The sequence below is a fragment of the Bos grunniens genome, chromosome 16 (genome assembly GCF_055505025.1).
Source record: "Bos grunniens cultivar Pamir isolate PY7600 chromosome 16, Bosgru_T2T1.0, whole genome shotgun sequence".
NCBI lineage: Eukaryota > Metazoa > Chordata > Mammalia > Artiodactyla > Bovidae > Bos > Bos grunniens.
The window spans coordinates 14,928,530-14,951,711 of NC_141180.1; the positions used below are offsets into that span (position 1 = coordinate 14,928,530).

The 23,182-nt window shown below is 39.7% G+C and overlaps 1 protein-coding gene across 2 annotated transcripts in view; it reads right to left on the bottom strand.

The window, feature by feature from the left end:
- The window catches only part of RNF2 (ring finger protein 2), a 44,727-nt gene that overhangs the window by 16,558 nt on the left and 4,987 nt on the right, over positions 1–23,182 (bottom strand). Inside the window, exon 2 of one of the 2 annotated variants that reach the window (XM_086343404.1) lies at positions 15,577–15,623. The exons of the other annotated variant lie outside the window; for it this stretch is intronic. The gene's annotated coding sequence lies outside the window, so the exon portion shown is untranslated. The remainder of the gene's footprint in view (positions 1–15,576; positions 15,624–23,182) is intronic. 2 annotated transcript variants of the gene reach the window in all.

Here is a 23,182-nt window from a genome sequence, read left to right on the forward strand (position 1 = left end):
CAACTCCAGTCCATTCTAGTCATCCTGTCCCACCTAAAAGGGGTTAAAAAGAAAAAAAACTAACAGCCACTAGTGAAGTTCACAGCCCAGAGGAATAGATTGTGAGACCAATTAAAAGAGTACGGAACCATCACTTTCCCCCAACACCTCACCAACACACTACTAAAGGCCTTTTTGCAACAGTTGCTTTTACCCAGTACAACACATCAGCATGCTGGCAATAGAAAAAATTACAAGGCATATCAAACAACAAAAACATAATCTGAGAAACAAAGCATCAGAACCAGACATGGCAGGGATACTGGAATTATCAGACCAGAAAAGAAAGACATAAGAAAATTTAAAGATAAACCAATTGACAAAGAGAAAATTCAAACAACAAAAACATAATCTGAGAAACAAAGCATCAGAACCAGACATGGCAGGGATACTGGAATTATCAGACCAGAAAAGAAAGACGTAAGAAAATTTAAAGATAAGCCAATTGACAAAGAGAAAATACTTGCAACATACATAATAAACAAAGGTCAAAATCCATAATATATAATAGATCCTGCCCTAAGTCAATTTAAAAGACAACTCAATATAGGCTAAATGATAAATGGGTAATTAATGGGAATTACGAGTGGCCAACAAAATCAAATCATGCTTAACTTCACTACAAATCACTAAACTGCAAATCAATGTTATCTATATATGTTCTATTTTTTGGCTGTGATGCTGACAAAAATTAAGATGACTGATAGCTGGGTGTGTGTTTAGGGGGTGGGGGTGGGGCCAAAAAGGACCCAATGATGGCAGGCAAGATAAAAGGCCAAGAGGGAGACGTCAGATTACAGCCACGGATTTCTACCGATTTCAAGTTTTCTTTAGATGACAGAAAATAACTTTTCATTGAAGAAGATAGAAATTAGCGTTTCAGAAGCAGAAAAGCGAACTGGAAGAAATGCCATGAACATGCAGGAAACAGAAGCAACTGACAAACAACTAATCTCAAAAATATACAAGCAACTCCTACAGCTCAACTCCAGAAAAATAAATGACCTAATCAAAAAATGGGCCAAAGAACTAAATAGACATTTCTCCAAAGAAGACATACAGATGGCTAACAAACACATGAAAAGATGCTCAACATCACTCATTATCAGAGAAATGCAAATCAAAACCACTATGAGGTACCATTTCACGCCAGTCAGAATGGCTGCCATCCAAAAGTCTACAAGCAATAAATGCTGGAGAGGGTGTGGAGAAAAGGGAACCCTCTTACACTGTTGGTGGGAATGCAAACTAGTACAGCCACTACGGAGAACAGTGTGGAGATTCCTTAAAAATTTGCTCTTTATTTTCAGAGATTTTCAGTCCCCTGTTGTTTTCACTTCTTTCATTAGGTAGCTTCTGTTCTATGGTCCAGCATTTCTAGCATCCTCCTGTCAATATATTTAAAGTCTTTCTGTATTTCCAAAAAAAAAAAAAAGAACTGCCTTATGATCCAGCAATCCCACTGCTGGGCATACACACTGAGGAAATCAGAATTGAAAGAGACACGTGTACCCCAATGTTCATCGCAGCATTGTTTATAATAGCCAGGACATGGAAGCAACCTAGATGTCCATCAGCAGATGAATGGATAAGAAAGCTGTGGTACATATTCACAAGGGAGTATTACTCAGCCATTAAAAAGAATACATTTGAATCAGTTCTAATGAGGTGGATGAAACTGGAGCCTATTATAGAGTGAAGTAAGCCAGAAAGAAAAACACCAATACAGTATACTAACGCATATATATGGAATTTAGAAAGATGGTAACAATAACCCTGTGTACGAGACAGCAAAAGAGACACTGATGTACAGAACAGTCTTATGGACTCTGTGGGAGAGGGAGAGGGTGGGAAGATTTGGGAGAATGGCATTGAAACATGTATAATATCATGTATGAAACAAGTTGCCAGTCCAGATTCGATGCATCATACTGGATGCTTGGGGCTGGTGCAGTGGGACGACCCAGAAGGATGGTATGGGGAGGGAGGAGGGAGGAGGGTTCAGGATGGGGAACACATGGATACCCGTGGCGGATTCATTTTGATATTTGGCAAAATACAATATTTTAAAGTTTAAAAATAAAATTAAAAAAAATAATAAATTAAAAAAAAAAAAGGAAATAAGATGACTGATAATACTGTTAGAAAAGGTGTACAGAAACAGGAGTTCTCAAATCACTGGAAGTGTACAGTGGCATGGTTTCGAGGACAGAATAATCTGGCTATTAAATTTTTATCATTCTGACACAAAGAATTTGGTTGCTAAAACATGTCTTGCAATTCAGGCTTTAGGAAAAGTGACAATTTTTTTAAATGAATACAAAAATTAGTTTTCAGGACAAAAGTATATTAATCCCCAACTTAGAAATTAAAATTACCACTTAAAGTTTTTTTCCATTAAAAATATATTATACTTAAATTATGTGTCTATATTACTGGAAAATGTGTACTTGTGTACTAATTCAATTACATTATGGATTCATCTTTCGGAGACTCATCCAGGGACTTGAGACGCTAATCATAACATTGTTGGGCTTCCCTGGTAGCTCAGTGGTAAAGAATTCACCTGCGATGCAGGAGATGTGGGTTCGATCCCTGGGTCAGGAAGATCCCCTGGAGGAGCAAACAGCAAGCCACTCCACTATTCTTGCCTGGGAAATCCCATGGACAGAGGAGCCTGGCAGGCTACAGTCCATGGGGTCGCAAAGAGTCAGACATGACTTGAGCAACTAAATACACACGAACACACATAACATGGCTGCACATAAATATTCACTTAGTAGTACCTGGCAAAGTACTGCAAAGGCTCTCCAAAGTGTCTTTTTATTCCACCCCGATCTCTAACCCTCAAATTGGTTGAGGGGAGTATTAAAAAACCATATAGACATTGTTATTGTTGTTGTTTAGTCGCTGAGTCATTTCCTACTCTTTTATAGCCCATGGACTGTAGCCGGCCAGGTTCTCTTCCATGGGATTTCCTAGGCAAGAAATACTGGAGTGGGTTGCCATTTTTCTCCTCCAGAGGATCTTCCTGACCCAGGGACTGTACCCACATTCCCTGCATCTCCAGCATTGCAGGTGGATTCTTTACCACTGAGCCACCTGGGAAGCCCCTATAGACACTAAATGTGGCAAAGAGCAGGTTTCATATGAAAAAAAAAAAAAAGAGGACAATACTAATACAGGTTCCATTCAACTCTTTGAGACCTCCAAAACCCTCAAATTCCTTGACTAGGTTATATTATATATTTGCTCCCAAGATCATTCTCTGGCTCCCCTAGAAGGAAAAACAAATCCACTAAACCAAAAATTCCTCAAGCATAAAGTCAGCAAACTTCATACTTTAGGGATAGCCTTGTTATAGTAAAATACATGAGACACCTAGAAAGCACAGAGTTCTTTGGAACTGGATCAGCTTGAGTTCCCATCCTAACGCTAGCAGTTACTGGCTATGGATCCATGAACAAACACTCAAGGCTTTATCTTTTAATCTGCAAAGTGACAAATCTTTTCAGGGTCATTGATAAAGCTGAATGAGATGGTCATAATAAAATGTGTGGCATTTTATAAATGATAAGCCATAAAACTGAAGAGATAATTTTCTCTGTTTCAACAAATAGGAACTATTATTTCTTAGGCTCCCAACAGGTGAAGTACAAGGGGAAAAAATGATTTAGACACTCTCTAACATTAACCCCCTTTTAAAAATAATAATTTTATTATTTTCGAAAAGACATGTTCATGGGGTTCTCATTCCCATCACTTCATGGCAAATAGAAAGGGAAAAAGTGGAAGCAGTGATAGATTTTATTTTCTTGGGCTCCAAAATCACTGTGGATGGTGACTGCAGCCACAAAATTAAAAAGACACGCCTTGGAAGGAAAGCTATGACTAACCTAGACAGTGTATTAAGAAGCAGAGATGTCACTTTGTTGACAATGGTCCACAGAGTCAAAGCTACGGTTTTTCCATTAGTCATGTACAAATATGAGAGCTGGACCATAAAAAAGGCTGGGCACCAAAGAACTGACGCTTTTGAACTGTGGTGCTGGAGAAGACTACTGAGAGTCCCTTCGGACTGCAAGGAGATCAAACCAGTCAATCCCAAAGGAAATCAATCAACCTTGAATATTCATTGGAAGGACTGATGCTGAAGCTCCAATACCTTGGCCACCTGATGCAAAAAGCTAACTTGTTGGGAAAGACCTGGATGCTGGGAAAGCTAGAAAGCAAAGGAGAAGGGGGCGGCAGAGGATGAGATGACTAGAAAGCATCACTGATTCAATGGACATGAATTTTGAGCAAACTGGAAGACGGTGAAGGACAGGGGAGCCTGGCGTTCTGCAGTCCATGGGGTCACAAAGAGTCGGACACAACTTAGCAACTGAATAACAACAACAAAGGAACATAAGAATGCTTCAGCATGTGCCTTGTGTGATTAAAAAAAAATTTTTAATCAAACTGACAGGCTTATTTGCTCTTAAGAATTTAAGGCTTTTTCTATAACAAACAAAAGTTACCAAAAAGGGCTGATGTGTCATCGTCTATTGCTAGAAACCTGTATGTAGATGAATACTAAGAGTAGTTTCTGGAAGCTTAATGGAAAAAAAGAAGTTATCAGAAACATTTCTGGCTCAAATCCCACTAGAAACTTGTGGATTTTTTTATAGAAGGGGGCACTAGATGGCATAAAAAAAAGAGCATCTTAAACCACAGCTTTGAATAACATATACAGACATTCAAATGCATGTTTCCTGAATTATCCTTCTCTTTCCCCAAACACATATATAATCTTTGAGAAGGTGAAGATACTATAGGCCAGGTACACTGGTGTCTGATCATTAATGATATGGGGCTAAAGTGCAAAGAACCGATACAATCTTTACGCTTGGGCAGACTCCCAGTAAACCAGTCTCAAGTCTTGAAGACTCCCTGGCAGAAGCCTGGGTCATCAGATCAGATCAGATCAGATCAGTCGCTCAGTCGTGTCTGACTCTTTGCGACCCCATGAATCACAGCACGCCAGGCCTCCCTGTCCATCACCAACTCCCGGAGTTCACTCAGACTCACGTCCATCGAGTCAGTGATGCCATCCAGCCATCTCATCCTCTGTCGTCCCCTTCTCCTCCTGCCCCCAATCCCTCCCAGCATCAGAGTCTTTCCCAATGAGTCAACTCTTCGCATGAGGTGGCCAAAGTACTGGAGTTTCAGCTTCGGCATCAGTCCTTCTAATGAACCCCCAGGACTGATCTCCTTCAGGATGGACTGGTTGGATCTCCTTGCAGTCCAAGGGACTCTCAAGGGTCTTCTCCAACACCACAGTTCAAAAGCATCAATTCTTCGGCCCTCAGCCTTCTTCACAGTCCAACTCTCACATCCATACACGACCACAGGAAAAACCATAGCCTTGACTAGACGAACCTTTGTTGGCAAAGTAATGTCTCTGCTTTTGAATATGCTATCTAGGTTGGTCATAACTTTCCTTCCAAGGAGTAAGCGTCTTTTAATTTCATGGCTGCAGTCACCATCTGAAGTGATTTTGGAGCCCCCCAAAATAAAGTCTGACACTGTTTCCACCGTTTCCCCATCTATTTCCCATGAAGTGGTGGGACCGGATGCCATGATCTTCATTTTCTGAATGTTGAGCTTTAAGCCAACTTTTTCACTCTCCACTTTCACTTTCATCAAGAGGCTTTTGAGTTCCTCTTCACTTTCTGCCATAAGGGCGGTGTCATCTGCATATCTGAGGTTATTGATATTTCTCCCGGCAATCTTGATTCCAGCTTGTGCTTCTTCCAGTCCAGCATTTCTCATGACGTACTCTGCATATAAGTTAAATAAGCAGGGTGACAATATACAGCCTTGACGTACTCCTTTTCCTATTTGGAACCAGTCTGTTGTTCCATGTCCAGTTCTAACTGTTGCTTCCTGACCTGCATACAAATTTCTCAAGAGGCAGGTCAGGTGGTCTGGTATTCCCATCTCTTTCAGAATTTTCCACAGTTGATTGTGATCCACACGGTCAAAGGCTTTGGCATAGTCAATAAAGCACAAATAGATGCTTTTCTGGAACAATCTTGCTTTTTCCATGATCCAGCGGATGTTGGCAATTTGATCTCTGGTTCCTCTGCCTTTTCTAAAAACAGCTTGAACATCAGGAAGTTCACGGTTCACATATTGCTGAAGCCTGGCTTGGAGAATTTTGGGCATTACTTTACTAGCGTGTGAGATGAGTGCAATTGTGTGGTAGTTCGAGCATTCTTTGGCATTGCCTTTCTTTGGGATTGGAATGAAAACTGACCTTTTGCAGTCCTGTGGCCACTGCTGAGTTTTCCAAATTTGCTGGCATATTGAGTGCAGCACTTTCACAGCATCATCTTTCAGGATTTGGAATAGCTCAACTGGAATTCCATCAACTCCACTAGCTTTGTTCATAGTGATGCTTTCTAAGGCCCACTTAACTTCACATTCCAGGATGTCTGGCTCTAGGTCAGTGATCACACCATCGTAATTATCTGGGTCGTGAAGCTCTTTTTTGTACAGTTCTTCTGTGTATTCTTGCCATCTCTTCTTAATATCTTCTGCTTCTGTTAGGTCCATACCATTTCTGTCCTTTATCGAGCCCATCTTTGCATGAAATGTTCCTTTGGTATCTCTGATTTTCTTGAAGAGATCTCTAGTCTTTCCCATTCTGTTGTTTTCCTCTCTTTCTTTGCATTGATTGCTGAAGAAGGCTTTCTTACCTCTTCTTGCTATTCTTTGGAACTCTGCCTTCAGATGTTTATATCTTTCCTTTTCTCCTTTGCTTTTTGCCTCTCTTCTTTTCACAGCTATTTGTAAGGCCTCCCCAGACAGCTGGGTCATAAAAACTCCTAACTCCATTCTCAATAAGAGTCTCAAGTGCACCTTTTCTGTAGTATGGGTAAAAGGATTCTTATTAAATAGCAGATGCACAGGCAAAACAGCTGACATTGTGTTGTAAAATTTTAGGAGTCTAAAGTGTACTCTTACCAAAGTGGAGCTACAGAACAGCCACCAGGGAGATTCCAGAATGAATAAAAACTCTTCTCCCCAAAAGGAGGTTCAAATATAACATGTTTTGAGCTAAACCTCAGAGTTCTGTGCCTAAAAATGCTTACCAGTTGCTTTAATCATAAAAATTGCCTGGTCTTTTCAGAGTATCTGAAATAGAACTAGTCTAAGGAGTTTGAGCTATAAGTATACCCCCGCCAAAAGGATGAAGAGTTAAAGTATATGGAGTATATTATACTTTAACTCTTCATCCTTTTGGGGGGGTATACTTATATGGAGTTATTTATACTCCATATACTTTATATGTATAGGGAATTCATTTATACTCTGAAGAATGATTGATGTATTAGTTTCCTGTGACTGCTGTAACAAATTATCACGTTTGGTGGTTTAAAACAACAGAAACTTCTCTCTCTCAGTCCTGGAGGCCACAAATCCTAAACTGGTATCACAGGGCCAAAATGAAGGTGTTGGCAGGCTGCGCTTCTTTCAGAGATTTTATGAAAGATTCTGCTCCTTGCCTCTTCCAGCTTGGAGTAACTGCTGGCGTTTCTTGACCTGCGGCCACATGATTCCAATCTTTGCCTCTGTGGTCATACTGCCTCCTCTTCTAAATGTAAACTCTCTCTGTTGCTCTTTTATAAAGACACACGTAATTAACATTTAGAACCCACTCAGACAACCTAGGGTAATCTCCTTGTATCAAAATCTTTAACTTAATGACATCTACAAAGACTCCTCCCCTCTAAAAAAGTAACATTACAGATTTCAGGGGTTTGGATGTGGATATCTTTGGGGGGGGGGGGCGGGCAGGGGTCCACTTTTTAGCCTACGAGGACTGCTAAAGGTAAAAGTTATTATATAATCAACCCCTCACAGCCAACACTTATGTCTTTATTCTGTATATGATTTACAGTTTTTTTAAAAAAAACTGTGAACCATATATTGGAAAACACAATCACTTTTAAAGTACTTACATTATCCCATTTTCCTAGAAAGCATCTTTCTTCATTTGCTTGAGATCCCTACCACTATGAAACCCAACTATGAAACTTTTTCCCCCTATATTAAGAAACTTATCTTTTTCTTCCATGGTTATTGCCATCTTTGAACATAAAGTAAATAAAGGTCACATCAAAATTAACTCTCCCAATCTTTAACATTTTTATTTTCCTCTTGTATTTCATTATACAACATGGGAATGAGCAAACAATTTGTTCCTTAATTAAAACACTGCTTGCTCAAAGGATACAGGTGTTAAAAGAGTTTAGAAATTTATTCAAGACTAGGCAAACCATGGAGCAATAATAAATTCTGAGTAAGCAATCCAACTGCCATCATAACACTGCCTGCAGTAAGCATCACCTCATAAAAACCACTCACAGCAGTTTAATCTAAAGCTACAGCTGTAAGACAGATACTGATTTCTGTAAGCTTCTAAAAATGCAAAGAAAGTGTTCTTTATTGGAAAAGTTGTTTTTGGATTCAACATCTGGAATAAAAAGCTAAATTACTTCCAGTAACCCAACAGCTTTATTTAAAAAGAAAAAATAATCAATTCCTATTTGGATTATATCTTTTCACACTATGGAACATAGAGCAGGAACCTTTCAAAGGTGATTTACCAAATCTTCATTATCCAGTCTTAATTAAGTTTTTGACTACTGTTGGTAACAGATGTAACATTTTTTGGTCTCTATGTAAAATTAACTTATTGTCACAGGAAAAATAAATGCTTTAAGATATTTTTAAAGCATTTAAAATGCAGATCTAGATAATTTAGTGTAAACTGTACCCTCCTATAATACTTCTCATTACTATCTCACCTCCTCTAACATTACTACTTCAGTTCCCAAGCCCCTACGGATACTTTCTTAATAGCCCAAGTCAGTCTTTCCCCCAGACTTCAGAATGCATCAAGGGTTATTATCAGCCTTGTTTTCATTCTGTCCCTTTGTGTATCCATCTGGGACGTTTTGAGCTGTGATACTAGAGAAAACACCTGGGAATCCCATCAACAGCAAGGAGATCAAACCTGTCAATTCTAAAGGAAATCAACCCTGAATATTCATTGGAAGGACTGATGCTGAAGCTCCAATACGTTGGCCACCTGATGCAAAGAGCCAATTCGTTGGAAAAGACGCTGATGGTAGGAAAGACTGAAGGCAGGAGAAGGGGAAGACAGATGAGATGGTTGGATGGCATCACCGACTCAATGGACATGAGTGTGAGTAAGCTCCGGGAGTTGGTGATGGACAGGGAAGTCTGGCGTGCTGCAGTAAATGGGGTCACTAAGAGTCGAACACAACTCAGCAACTGAACTGAACTAATCACTGAACTGAACTAATCACAGGGGTGGGCAGTAGAGTCCACATGCCAATGTAAGAGACACAGATTCGATCCCTAAGTCAGGAGGATCCCCTGGAGAAGGCAATGGCAACTCACTCCCGTATTCTTGTCTGGGAAATCCCATGGACAGAAGAGCCTGGTGGTACAGTCCATAGAGTCATAAAAGAGTGAGACACAACTGAACACCTAAACAAGAATCAGAAGGGTCCTTAAAAAAAGAGAAGGCAATATGATGGAAGCAGAGATATAAATCAAAGAAAGAAATCTGAAGATGCTATACTGCTGGCTTGACAACGGAGGAAGAATTTGTGAGCCCAAGGGCTGTAGGTATAGCAGCCTCTAGAAGCTAAAGAAGAAAAGGAACGTGAATTCTCCCCTAAAGCCTCCAGAAGGAACACAGCCCTGTCAACACCTTGATTCCGCAAGATCCACTGTGAACTTCTGGCTGTCGGAACTGTAAGATAACAAACTTGTGTTATTTTTTAAGCCATCATATTGCGGTAATTGATCATCGCAGCAATAGCAAAGAAATATACCACCTGAACCCAAATTATCAAGAGAAAGCCAAAGGGAGAGTGGGACAAAGTGAAAAAAATATGAATTTCAGTTAACTTGTCCAGTAGTCTTATCTTCTGCCAGAAGAAAATTAATGCACTCACAGGAAAAATAATCTTAATCTAGAGATGTAGTTCTCAAATTTGGCTCCATACAGGAACCACCCGGAGAGCTTTAACACAATTCTGATACCAAGGTTCCATTCCAGACTACCTGAATTATCATCTCTGGGGCTCTTGGTACGGTTAGAAAGACAACCACAAGGTTGGTGATGGACAGGGAAGCCTGGCGTGCTGCAGTCCGTGGGGTCACAAAGAGTTGAACACAACTCAGCAACTGAACTGAACTAATCACTGAACTGAACTAATCACAGGGGTGATTCCATGATTCATTTATCCATGAAAACATGCATAGCCAGGGTGGAGAACCCACTGTTCTAGCTAAAGATTAGTTTTTAGTGATCCAAGGAAACTTCTGAGATTCCCAATTGGTACAAGTTTCTGAAACTGTCCCCCATAAAGATGTGGTTCACCATTCATCAAATGTATGTTTTGTTGACTTTATATTTTACAGTAAGAAGTTGCCTAGGCAAATTCCTAAAGGCAAAATGACTGGCTCAAATGGCAGGTAACTATTTTTATTCAGACAAATACTGCTAAATTGCTAGACCACTGTACCCTTCTACCAATTAAGAATCAGCAACACTTTGTTTAAAAGCCTGCCTGATTTGCCAGATGGAAAATAATATTTCATTGTTGTTTTCATTTGCAAGCTTCAACCATGAGTGAAACTGAGTAAATTTTCATAGCTTTACTGGCCATTTTGGGGGCTCTGTCAATTACTTATTCATATTCATTTCTATTAGTTTTTTAAAAGATAATTTGTAAGAACCTCTTCTGCTAAGGAAATCAACCTTTTGCCTGTCATGACTGTTAAATATTTCCCCCGTTTGTTGTCTTTTGCCTTCGGCTTCTTTAAGCCACAGATTTTATTTTTTATATATCTTTAATGTATCTTTCCCTCTATGGCTTCTTTGGAAAGCTAATCCATACTCTAAGATTATAAACAACATCAACCATACACCCATACTTTATTCTAATATTTCCAGAATTTCATATTTTACAAAGGTTGGGACCTTTTCCCCTCCACCCGCCCCTCATTGTCCAAGTATCATTTACCGTTTAGTTCATCTCTTCTCCGTAACGTCCATTGACAGAAGTTATCATGCTTTTAACTTAAAACAAAGATGGAAAAAGAGGGGGAAAAATGTATATATGTGTGTGCGCGCACACACACACATATCCTTATGTAATATGTATGTGTGTGTACATGAAAAACTCTGAAGTAAAAGCTTAACACACTTTTTACATAGTCAACAATAAATATAACACCTAATTCAGGTATAAAGAGTTTACAAATTCCCATAAGGTTATGGAAAATTAAAGTAAGCATTAGGCACATTGTCTCTTCCTCTCCCCTCTCCAAAGCAACACAACTGTCAGCAGGCTGACTTCCTCACAAGCAGTGAGGAATAAAGGCCCCCAGCGGTTTTTTCCTACAGTTGTCCTCATTCTTGCAAAATACTTGTTGCCACTAGGTGGAGACAATTTTATAACAGGAAGATGAGTTACTGAAAGCGGAGTAGCCACAAATTTTCTACAAATATATACAAATAGTAAAGAAGGTCTGCTTTCAATTTTTGGGTAAACTAAGGCTGCTGCTGCTAAGTCGCTTCAGTCGTGTCTGATTCTGTGCAACCCCATAGAGGGCAGCCCACCAGGCTCCCCCGTCCCTGGGATTCTCCAGGCAAGAACACTGGAGTGGGTTGCCATTTCCTTCTCCAGTGCATGGAAGTGAAAAGTGAAAGTGAAGTCGCTCAGTCGTGTCCGACTCCTAGCGACCCCATGGACTGCAGCCCACCAGGCTCCTCTGTCCATGGGATTTTCCAGGCAAGAGTACTGGAGCGGGGTGCCAATGCCTTCTCCTAGTCATTTTAATTGAGGATCCAGTTTCCTTATTTGTAAATTTAAGAATTTATATTAAGTAATACCAAGAGCCCCCTTAGCCCTAATATTTTATAGATCAAAAGGCTTTCCAAATGTCCTTTCCCTAATGGCTCAGCAGTAAAGAATCTGCCTGCCTATGCAGGAGACACAGGAGACGCAGGTTCAATCCCTGAGTCAGGAAGATCCCCTGGAGGAGGAAATGGCAACCCATCCAGTATTCTTGCCTAGGAAATCCCATGGACAGAGAAGCCTGGCAGGCTACAGTCCAAAGGGCTGCAAACAGTCAGACTCAACTGAGCAACTAAGTATGTCCTCTTGGGCTAAGAAGGTATTCTACTTCCAGCAACTTCTTTCAACTTGAAAACTTCACCAACCAAAACCAGTCATTTCCTCCAATCTTTTTTTTCAAAGCTGATCAAAAAGAGGTGTGTTGTGTATTAAAGTTCACACATCTAACACTCCAGGTCACATACAAGGCTTTCTGCACTTCCTTATATATACTTCTCCACATCCATCTGGCATGTGTGCACACATATTTTAAACAATGAGCTAGCTATATAGATTTTCCTCTGACCTGGTATCTCTGTGCTAGAAGTTGTACATCTGGAGGGGTTTCTTTGCTTTTTCCCTTGTATTTTTTTTCTTCTTTGCTCCATTTGGTCAGAACCTTCCATTTTTGTTGATTTCCTGAATTCTTAGTTGTCTGCACTCTGATAAGACATTCCCTGCACTTGCACTTAAGCTCCTGGTTCTCATCTGCCGGTCTAGATTTTGTAACCCTTCTAAAATTTTATCAACCTCTGCTTGCCTAAGGGGTTCCCAGTCAGCTGCTTCATCCAATTATTGAATCTAGTGAACTACTGGCAAACTACTGATTTACTTAGCTCTCAAACTCAGGCACAATCTAGGTTCTCAGCCCCGAACATGCACCAACTCTACCACAAACTAACCACATTCTTAGAGAAGGATTAATTTTCATTCTCCCCATGCTTCAAGATCAAGAGACACACCGTACACTGTTAATTTCCTGAGCAGAGCAGAAAAATTCTGAGTTCTTAAGCTGAGCAAGAGGAGCTACCAACTTCATTTCACATCCCTACCCAGATTACAAGAAACTGTAAACAGGGCAACATATTGATGTGTGTAAACAGCTTACTACTGACTGTGGACTACTGCTCTATGCCGTCAGCATACATGGTTGGCTCCCAATAAAAATCTGCAGATTTAATGGCAGAAACAGATCAGTATTTCTATCTCTGAGAGGAAGATGTGAAACACAAGGAAAGCATAAAGCAAAGCTTGAAGATTTACATATGCTTATCAATAATGGCAAAGCTAAAAAGAGACTTCTAACAACTAATGACTTTTAGTCCAAAATCCCACGTGCCAGAATAGACGTTTAACAACTTTGGAAAAGTGGTACACCTCCCGTTCTTGGGAGGAGAAATGCCCATCAAGTGCAGATTCCTGCTGGAAGGAGCAGAAATGCTGCTGAACACACGTCAGCAAGTGACAACACACGAGGTAACAGCAACATTCCCTACGTCACAGAAAATAGACCCACAGGGTCTACATTTCTCACAAGGGCATACTTCGTTGAAAAATTAAGCTGCAGAAAGGGACGGACAGAGAAATTTAAAAATCACATTAGGAAAGATAAGAGAGAAAGCTGAAGGCTGATGTCTCCACATTCTCTCAACAACAACTGGAATAAGCCTTTCAGAAAACAGCTAGGCAATTCATTTCCAGAGATACAAACATTCATAATCTTTCACCCAGTAATCCCAGTCTAAGGAAATAACACTATTAATAACAACAGATAACATTTATATTTATCACTTTATATGAAATCTTTCTTAATCCTAACAACCCTATGAAACATGTACTATTAATTTCCTTCATTTAATAAATCAAGCCAAAATATAAATAACTAAATAAACAAGCAAGCAACTAGCTTAAAGTTTGCAGTGTCAGAGTAAAGACTCAAAACTCAGGTTTGCCTGACTAAGAAGGCCATGCCCTTAACTATCACACCAATTATTACTCCTACTACAACAGTAAAAATGCTGTCAGCACGGACACGTCTGCTGCATCATCAACAATCGGAAATTTTTTCAATCATTAAAAATAACAATTAGTCATACTATAGGAAATGATTAGTAACACTTATAAGGCAGAGAGAGGAAAGGAACGACTAAGTTGTAGTTGTGCTACAATTTGTTGTTGTTGAGTTGATCAGTCGTGTCTGACTTTTTTTGCAACCCCACAGACTAGACCGCCAGGCTTCTCTGTCCATGGGATTTTCCAGGCAAGAATACTGGAGTGGGTTGCCATTTCCTTCTCCAGGGGACCTTCCCAACCCAGGGATGGAACCCGGGTCTCCTGCATCTCCTGTAATGGCAGGCAGATTCTTTACTACTTCGCCATCAGGGAAGCCCCGTGCTACAATTACAGCTACGTAAAAGTTAACATTTTAGAAGGCAGCATGGAGTTGTCAGGAGTCTGTGGAGAGGGTTTCCCTCATTTTCCAACTCCTACTACTATTATGACCAAAATACAACAGGCACAGGTTTGAACAGTTTTAAAACAATAGATTACAGGAGTAAAGAATGTGTTTCTGGTGTCACTTTGGCACACGGGGTAGATTTTCTCTTGCAGAAAAGCAACTATTATGGAAAACAGCGGCAGCCAGACTGGGATTTAGGAGACCTCAATTCTCATTGTGGGTTCTTGATACTTCAAAAATGTAAACTGATTTCTCTTCTACCCTTATCTCCTGGTTTTTGCAACTTGCATCAAAAAACAAAGTTTAAAACTGGCAAAAAGCAGAGCCTGCAGTTTCAAAGGCTGGAGTCTTAGAAGAAAAATGAAACCAGAAATTTTTAGAAAGCTGTGTTACAGCTCTAATAAATCTAAAGATTAGCATAATCCCTAGATTCATGAAAGCAGCAAAAATTTGGCATAGCTCAAATATACCAGAAATCAACATGACTTTGAACAAGTCAATATACAGCTTTTAATTTATCTATAAAATGAGCATGCTTTAGGAAATACATACTTATTTTCAATGTCCATTAGGGCAGAGTTTCTTATTAGCAATTAAAAAATATATTTAAATGTGTATATATTAAAAATGTATAGATACATATGTCTACTAGGGTAAAGTTACTTATTACCAATTAGCTTTCAAAAATCTTTATGTGGGTTCTTCAAATAACCAATATTAAGAAGAGAAAACCATAATAATACTATAAAAAAGAAGAACTTAAGTAGCTAAAGCAGCAAAACTCATTGTCTCCTAAGGAAAATTTATCCTATATTAAATAATAAATGGAAAGGAAAACTAACATTAATTTGGTACAACAGACACTGTTTTCGGGCACTTTTTATAAATAGCTTTCCCTCTACCTCTACTTTTTAAACAAAATCCTATAAGTTCATGGCCCTTGCTTAATTTTTCTAAGTCTATATGCCCCTTGAGAATCTGATGAAAGCTAGGAATTCTTATCTTGGGGGAGGGAATACAAAGATAAAAAAAAACACAAAAGAACACACATACAAAATTTCAGAGTATTCATGGATCCCTAAGAGATACCTGGACTGAAGGCCAAGAACACTTGCTCCACACAAAGAGTTCCAGATCTGCAACAAGGAAACAGAAGTTACCTTCTCTCTGTTTTCTTCAGCTGTACTACACAACAAGCTGTTGCCAACAATGATGCATTTATTCTAAGCAAAAATAAACAAACAGGACCTAATCACACTTACAAGCTTTTGCACAGCAAAAGAAACCATAAACAAAATGAAAAGACAATCTACAGAATAGCAGAAAATATTTCCAAATGATGTGACTGACAAGGGATTAAATTCCAAAACATACAAATAGCTCATACAGCTAAACCACAACAACAAAAACCAAACAACCCAATTGAAAAATAGGAAAATTACTGAAATAGACATTTCTCCAAAAAAGATATACAGATGGCCAACAACCATATAAAAAGATGTTCAACATCACAAATTATTAGAGAAACGCAAATCAAAACTATGTAAGGCACTGTCTTACTCCAGCCAGAATGGCCATGATCAAAGTAAACAAATAACAAATGTTGAAGAGGATGTAGAGAAAAGGGAACTTTCCTACACTCTTGGTGAGAATGCAAGCTGGTGCAGCCATTATGGAGAACGGTATGGCAGTTCCTCAAAAAACTTAAAATTGAGTTGCCATTTGATCCAGCAATCCCAATTCTGGGCACATATCCAGACAAAACTATAATTTGAAACGATACATGCACCCCTAAATTCACAGCAGCACTGCTTACAATAGCCAAGACATGGAAGCAAACTAAGTGTCTATAACAGATGAATGGATAAAGAAGATGTGGTACATATATACAGTTGAATACCACTCAGCCATAAAAAGGACTTAACGCCATTTGCAGCAACATGGATAGACCTAGAGACTCGTACTAAACGAAGTCAAGTCAGAACGACAAAGACGGATCCACACAATATCACTTAGATGTGTAATCTACAGTGGGACACAAACGCACCTACGGATAACACAGAAACAGATGTGACAGACAGACCTGTGGTTGCCAAGGGGGCGGGGTATGAGGGAGGGAAGGACTAGGAATTTGGGATTAGCTCATGTAAACTAGCATATATAGCACGGATAAACAACAAGAAACTATATTCAATATCCCGGGATAAACCACATGGTAAGGAATGTATGCACACAGCTGAATCACTTTGTTGTACAGTAGAAAATAACACAACACTGTAAATCAACTCTGTGTTGCTGTGTGCTGTACTCAGTTGCTCAGTCGTGTCCAGTTTTTTGCGAACCCATGGACTGTAGCCAGCCAGGCTCTTCTGTCCATGGAATTCTTCAAGCAAGTATACTGGAATGGGTTCACACTTCCTACTCCAGGGGATCTTCCTGACCCAGGGATCGAACCTGTGTCTCCTGGGTCTCCTGCACTGGCAGGCAAATTCTTTACCACTGCACTACCAGGAAAGCCCTTAATCAACTATACTTCAATTAAAAAAAAAAGATTTGTTCTTACAAAGATAAACTACGGAGACAATAGGTGCTACTTGTTAAATACTTCCATCTGGCTGCCACAATGAACGCTGTAGGTCCCTACCATCAACATCAGTACAAAGATAAAAGGAACCTTAGAATCCAACCATAAGGAAATGGATAAATACACCATGATACATCCACTTGAAATATCACACAATCATCAAAAATGTTATCAAGTTGATTATGGAATAGAAAATGTTAGTAATATCAAAAGTTAGATTTTAAAATACACATAAATTTAGACTTATATAAAAAACACAGTTAAAACTATGCTTTAAAAAGCCTAAGTCAGTCAGATCAGTTAGTTCAGTAGCTCAGTTGTGTCCGACTCTTTGCGACCTCATGAATCAGAGCACCCAGGCCTCCCTGTCCATCACCAACTCCCGGAGTTCACTCAGACTCATGTCCATCAAGTCAGTGATGCCATCCAGCCATCTCATCCTCTGTCGTCCCCCTTTCCTCCGGCCCCCAATCCCTCCCAGCATCAGTGTCTTCTCCAATGAGTCAACTCATCACATCAGGTGGCAAAGTATTGAAGTTTCAGCTTCAACATCAGTCCTTCCAATGAACACACAGGACTCATCTCCTTTAGAATGGACTGGTTGGATCTCCTTGCAGTCCAAGGGACTCTCAAGAGTCTTCTCCAACACCACAGTTCAAAAGCATCAATTCTTCGGCCCTCAGCTTTCTTCACAGTCCAACTCTCACATCCATACATGACCACAGGAAAAACCATAGCCTTGACTGGATGGACCTCTGTTGGCAAAGTAATGTCTCTGCTTTTGAATATGCTATCTAGGTTGGTCATAACTTTCCTTCCAAGGGGTAAGTGTCTTTTAATTTCATGGCTGCAATCACCATCTGCAGTGATTTTGGAGCCCCCCAAAATAAAGTCTGACACTGTTTCTCCATCTATTTGCCATGAAGTGATGGGACCAGATGCCATGATCTTCGTTTTCTGAATGTTGAGCTTTACGCCAACTTTTTTACTCTCCACTTTTACTTTCATCAAGAGGCTTTTGAGTTCCTCTTCACTTTCTGTCATAAGGGTGGTGTCGTCTGCATATCTGAGGTTATTGATATTTCTCCCAGCAATCTTGATTCCAGCTTGTGCTTCTTCCAGTCCAGCGTTTCTCATGATGTACTCTGCATAGAAGTTAAATAAGCAGGGTGACAATATACAGCCTTAATATACTCCTTTTCCTATTTGGAACCAGTCTGTTGTTCCATGTCCAGTTCTAACTGTTGCTTCCTGGCCTGCATATAGGTTTCTCAAGAGGCAGGTCAGGTGGTCTGGTATTCCCATCTATTTCAGAATTTTCCAGAGTTTGTTGTGATCCACACAGTCAAAGGCGTTGGCATAGTCAATAAAGCACAAATAGATGTTTTTCTGGAACTCTCTTGTTTTTTTGATGTTCCAATAAATGTTGGCATTTGATCTCTGGTTCCTCTGCCTTTTCTAAAACCAGCTTGAACATCAGGAAGTTCATGGTTCACGTATTGCTGAAGCCTGGCTTGGAAAATTTTGAGCATCACTTTACTAGCGTGTGAGATGAGTGCAATTGTGCAGTAGCTTGAGCATTCTTTGGCATTGCCTTTCTTTGGAATTGGAATGAAACTGACCTTTTCCAGTCCTGTGGCCACTGCTGAATTTTCCAAATCTGCTGGCATATTGAGCGCAGCACATTCACAGCATCATCATTTAGGATTTGAAATAGCTCAACTGGAATTCCATCACCCCCACTAGCTTTGTTCATAGTGATGCTTCCTAAGGCCCACTTGACCTCACATTCCAGGATGTCTGGCTCTAGGTGAGTGATCACACCATCGTGATTATCTGGGGCATGAAGATCTTTTTTGTACAGTTCTTCTGTGTATTCTTGCCACCTCTTTTTAATATCTTCTGCTTCTGTTTGGTCCATACCATTTCTGTCCTTTATCGAGCCCATCTGTGCATGAAATGTTCCCTTGGTATCTCTAATTTTCTTGAAGAGATCTCTAGCCTTTCCCATTCTGCTGTTTTCCTCTATTTCTTTGCACTGATAGATGAGGAAGGCTTTCTTATCTCTCCTTGCTATTCTTTGGAACTCTGCATTCAGATGCTTATATCTTTCCTTTTCTCCTTTGCTTTTCACTTCTCTGCTTTGTGCAGAAGCGCAGTGGCCAAGAGGAGCTACCCCATGCCCAAGGTCAGGGGCAGCGACCGAGACGAACTACCCCAAGTCCGAGGTCAGGGGCGGCAGCCGAGAGGAGCAACCCCATGTCCAAGGAGCGGCGGCTGCGCGGGCGCAGGAGGGCTGAGAGGAGCTACTCCACGTTCAAGGTCAGGAGGGGCGACCTCGTCCAAGGTAAGGAGCAGCGGCTACACTTTGCTGGAACAGCTGTGAAGAGATACCCCACGTCCAAGGTAAGAGAAACCCAAGTAAGATGGTAGGTGTTGCGAGAGGGCATCAGAGGGCAGACTGAAACACTGAAACCATAATCACAGAAAACTAGTAAATCTAATCACGTGGACCACAGCCTTGTCTAAATCAATGAAACTAAAGCCATGCCCTGTGGAGCCACCCAAGATGGACGGGTCATGGTGGAGAGGTCTGACAGAATGTGGTCCACTGGAGAAGGGAATGGCAAACCACTTCAGTATTCTTGCCTTGAGAACCCCAGGAACAGTATGAAAAGGCAAAATGACAGGATACTGAAAAGAGGAACTCCCCAGGTCAGTAAGTGCCAAATATGCTACTGGAGATCAGTGGAGAAATAACTCCAGAAAGAATGAAGGGATGGAGCCAAAGCAAAAACAACACCCATTTGTGAATGGGACTGGTGATGGAAGCAGGGTTCAATGCTGTAAGAGCAATATTGCATGGGAACCTGGAATGTCAGGTCCATGAATCAGGGCAAACTGGAAGTGGTCAAACAGAAGATGGCAAGAGTGAACATTGATATTTTAGGAATCAGTGAACTAAAATGGACTGGAATGGGTGAATTTAATTCAGATGACCATTATATCTACTACTGTGGGCAGGAATCCCTTAGAAGAAATGGAGTAGCCATCATGGTCAACAAGAGAGTCTGAAATGCAGTACTTGGATGCAATCTCAAAAACGACAGAATGAACTCTGTTCGTTTCCAAGGCAAACCATTCAATATCACGGTGATCCAAGCCTATGCCCCAACCAGTAACGCTGAAGAAGCTGAAGTTGAACAGTTCTATGAAGACCTACAAGACCTTTTAGAACTAACACCCAAAAAAGATGTCCTTTTCATTATAGGGGACTGGAATGCAAAAGTAGGAAGTCAAGAAACACCTGGGGTAACAGGCAAATTTGGCCTTGGAGTACAGAATGAAGCAGGTCAAAGGCTAATAGAGTTTTGCCAAGAGAACATACTGGTCATAGCAAACACCCTCTTCCAGCAACACAACAGAAGACTCTACACATGGACATCACCAGATGGTCAACACCGAAATCAGACTGATTATATTCTTTGCAGCCACAGGTGGAGAAGCTCTACACAGTCAGCAAAAACAAGACTGGGAGCTGACTGTGGCTCAGACCATGAACTCCTTATTGCCAAATTCAGACTTAAATTGAAGAAAGTAGGGAAAACCACTAGACCATTCAGGTATGACCTAAATCAAATCCCTTATGATTATACAGTGGAAGTGAGAAGTAGATTTAAGGGACTAGATCTGATAGACAAAGTGCCTGATGAACTATGGACGGAGGTTCCTGACATTGTACAAGACACAGGGATCAAGACCATCCCCGAGGAAAAGAAATGCAAAAAAGCAAAATGGCTGTCTGAGGAGGCCTTACTGTGAAAAGAAGAAAAGCAAAAAAGCCCAAAGCTAAAATTTATTTCCAAAGGGAAATACGTCAAAATTTAACAGCAATTAAAACTGAATACTGAAAGCATGATTTTTCCAGTTCTTAAATTATCCAATATTAAAAAAAAATTTTTAATAAACTGACAACTGAAAATTATTGTATTGGTTAAAAAGACAACTTAATAACATCGATTTTCCCCCATTCTTAGCTCTTAATTACTTTTAAAAGGACTGAGCAACATATTGCACATAGGAATTAAAACTAAAAACAATCCATTTAAGAAGTGAATGACAGCTTATGTACTCTGTGAAACTTCATGTTTCAGAATAAAATTAATTGACATTAAAAATCATGTTACTTAAATTATACAAAACCGTAACATTAGTTTTTCAAAAGTTACAGAGACTTTTGTGGAAAAAAATATTTCAGGAGACTAAACTATGGTTTCCATGGTGGCTCAGATGGTAAAGCATCTGCATGCAATGCAGGAGACCCAGGTTCAATCCCTGGATTAGGAAGATCACCTGGAGAAGGAAATGGCAACCCACTCCACTGCTCTTGTCTGAAAATTTCCATGGACAGAGGGGCCTGGTGGGCTACAGTCCATGGGATCGAAAAAGTCAGACACGACTGAGTGACTTCGCTTTTTTTTAAACTATGATAAATTATCACTAGTTAACTCAAATTAGTAAATGAGACCCACCTCTGAAGACAAACGAAATCGATTACAACATTAGTAAAAGAGAAATTTAGTCTTGACATTTTAGACAATACTCAACTATCAATATCCTAGAGTCTTCAACGTGTTACCATTACTTTACAATTTGGAAGGAAATATTCCTAGAGGACAGCACCTCACAAAAAATAAAAAAGCTATAAAAAAATCTTTCCACTAATTCAACAAGGCATGTTTTCTTCACAAATATGTCAATTAAAACTTTTAAGATCAAGGATAAGAGGGTAAGTTCATTAAAACTAAACAACAGATACAATTTCTAATCCTGCTAAATGTATTTTTAAAAGTACAGAGATTTTTCTCTAAGTGATATTATAAAACAGCATAAATAAAAATAGGTAGTTTCCAGTAAAAATAGTAATAGCATCTACTTCTACTCCCTCAGGCCCGTCATTTAAACAATCTGTGAAGTGGTAGTTTTGGTCCTAGGTGTGTAAATTTCAGGTATCGTCTCCTAAGATATTTAGTCCTGGAGAAAAGAAATTAATGAAGCACATCGACCTTAACAGTTACTTGAGGAGATTGAGAATACTACACAATCGACCAGACTTGGGGAAAGTAGGGTTACAGGACATCCACAATTCCTCCTACACCCCATATTTTCACTCTAACAACCTTCTTTTAAATATGAAGACTCAAAAACTTGGAAGTAGACACACAACTATTCCCAAGATCTCTTTCAAGATCCATGCCACAGATAAATCTCTGTCTCTTTCTTAACATACATCTTCTTATATTTACAATGCTCTTTGCTGTTTACCTCTTTTTACCTACATTACCTCTTATATCTTTACAAATAACCTCCAAGTTCAATGGGGATGCAACTTTTTTATTATTATTTTTATAGAAAAGAAAATAGACAGGCCAAGAAGCTTGCTAGTAGTGGAACCAGGCCTAGAAACCAAGTCTCCTGCCTTGAATTCTAAAGTGCCTTCTTCCATGCACAACACTACCCCTCTGTAATACAGGAAAGCCTTCCATAAAACATTTGGCTGGCTTCCAAGACAGCCGTCCCAGGCTGAATTAAACTCTATATAGTAAATAGTATAAATAGTGAGGGTTTAATGCAATTACTGGCATAGAGGCATACATCTTTTTATAAGTGAAAAATCAGTTGGTTTTAAGTTAAATCAACATAGTCTGTGTATGGTGGGGGAAACAAGTAGAATAATTCTAAAAACAAGTCAAAATGAAGTATACAGATCTGCACATCTTACAATAGCTAACAGAGCCAGCATAATCAACACAGGGAGTAGATAAAAACAGTGGACAACTAAGAAGAATAATGTAAAAAGAAACTGCATGATGCTTTTATTTTTAGAAAATAAAATGAGGAGCTTGTCTTTTCTTCCTCCCTCCATCCCGAAATAATGGAAATTTTAGAACATATATTAGGCTATAAAATAGTAAGAGAAGTAGAAGAGGATTTTATTTAATAGCCATCAAACGAAATCCCTACCAAAATGGCTGGCTCTGGACTATAACACATCAAAAATCCAAAGTCCTATTTCTAGTTCAGTTACTGGTAGTATACAGCTTACATGAA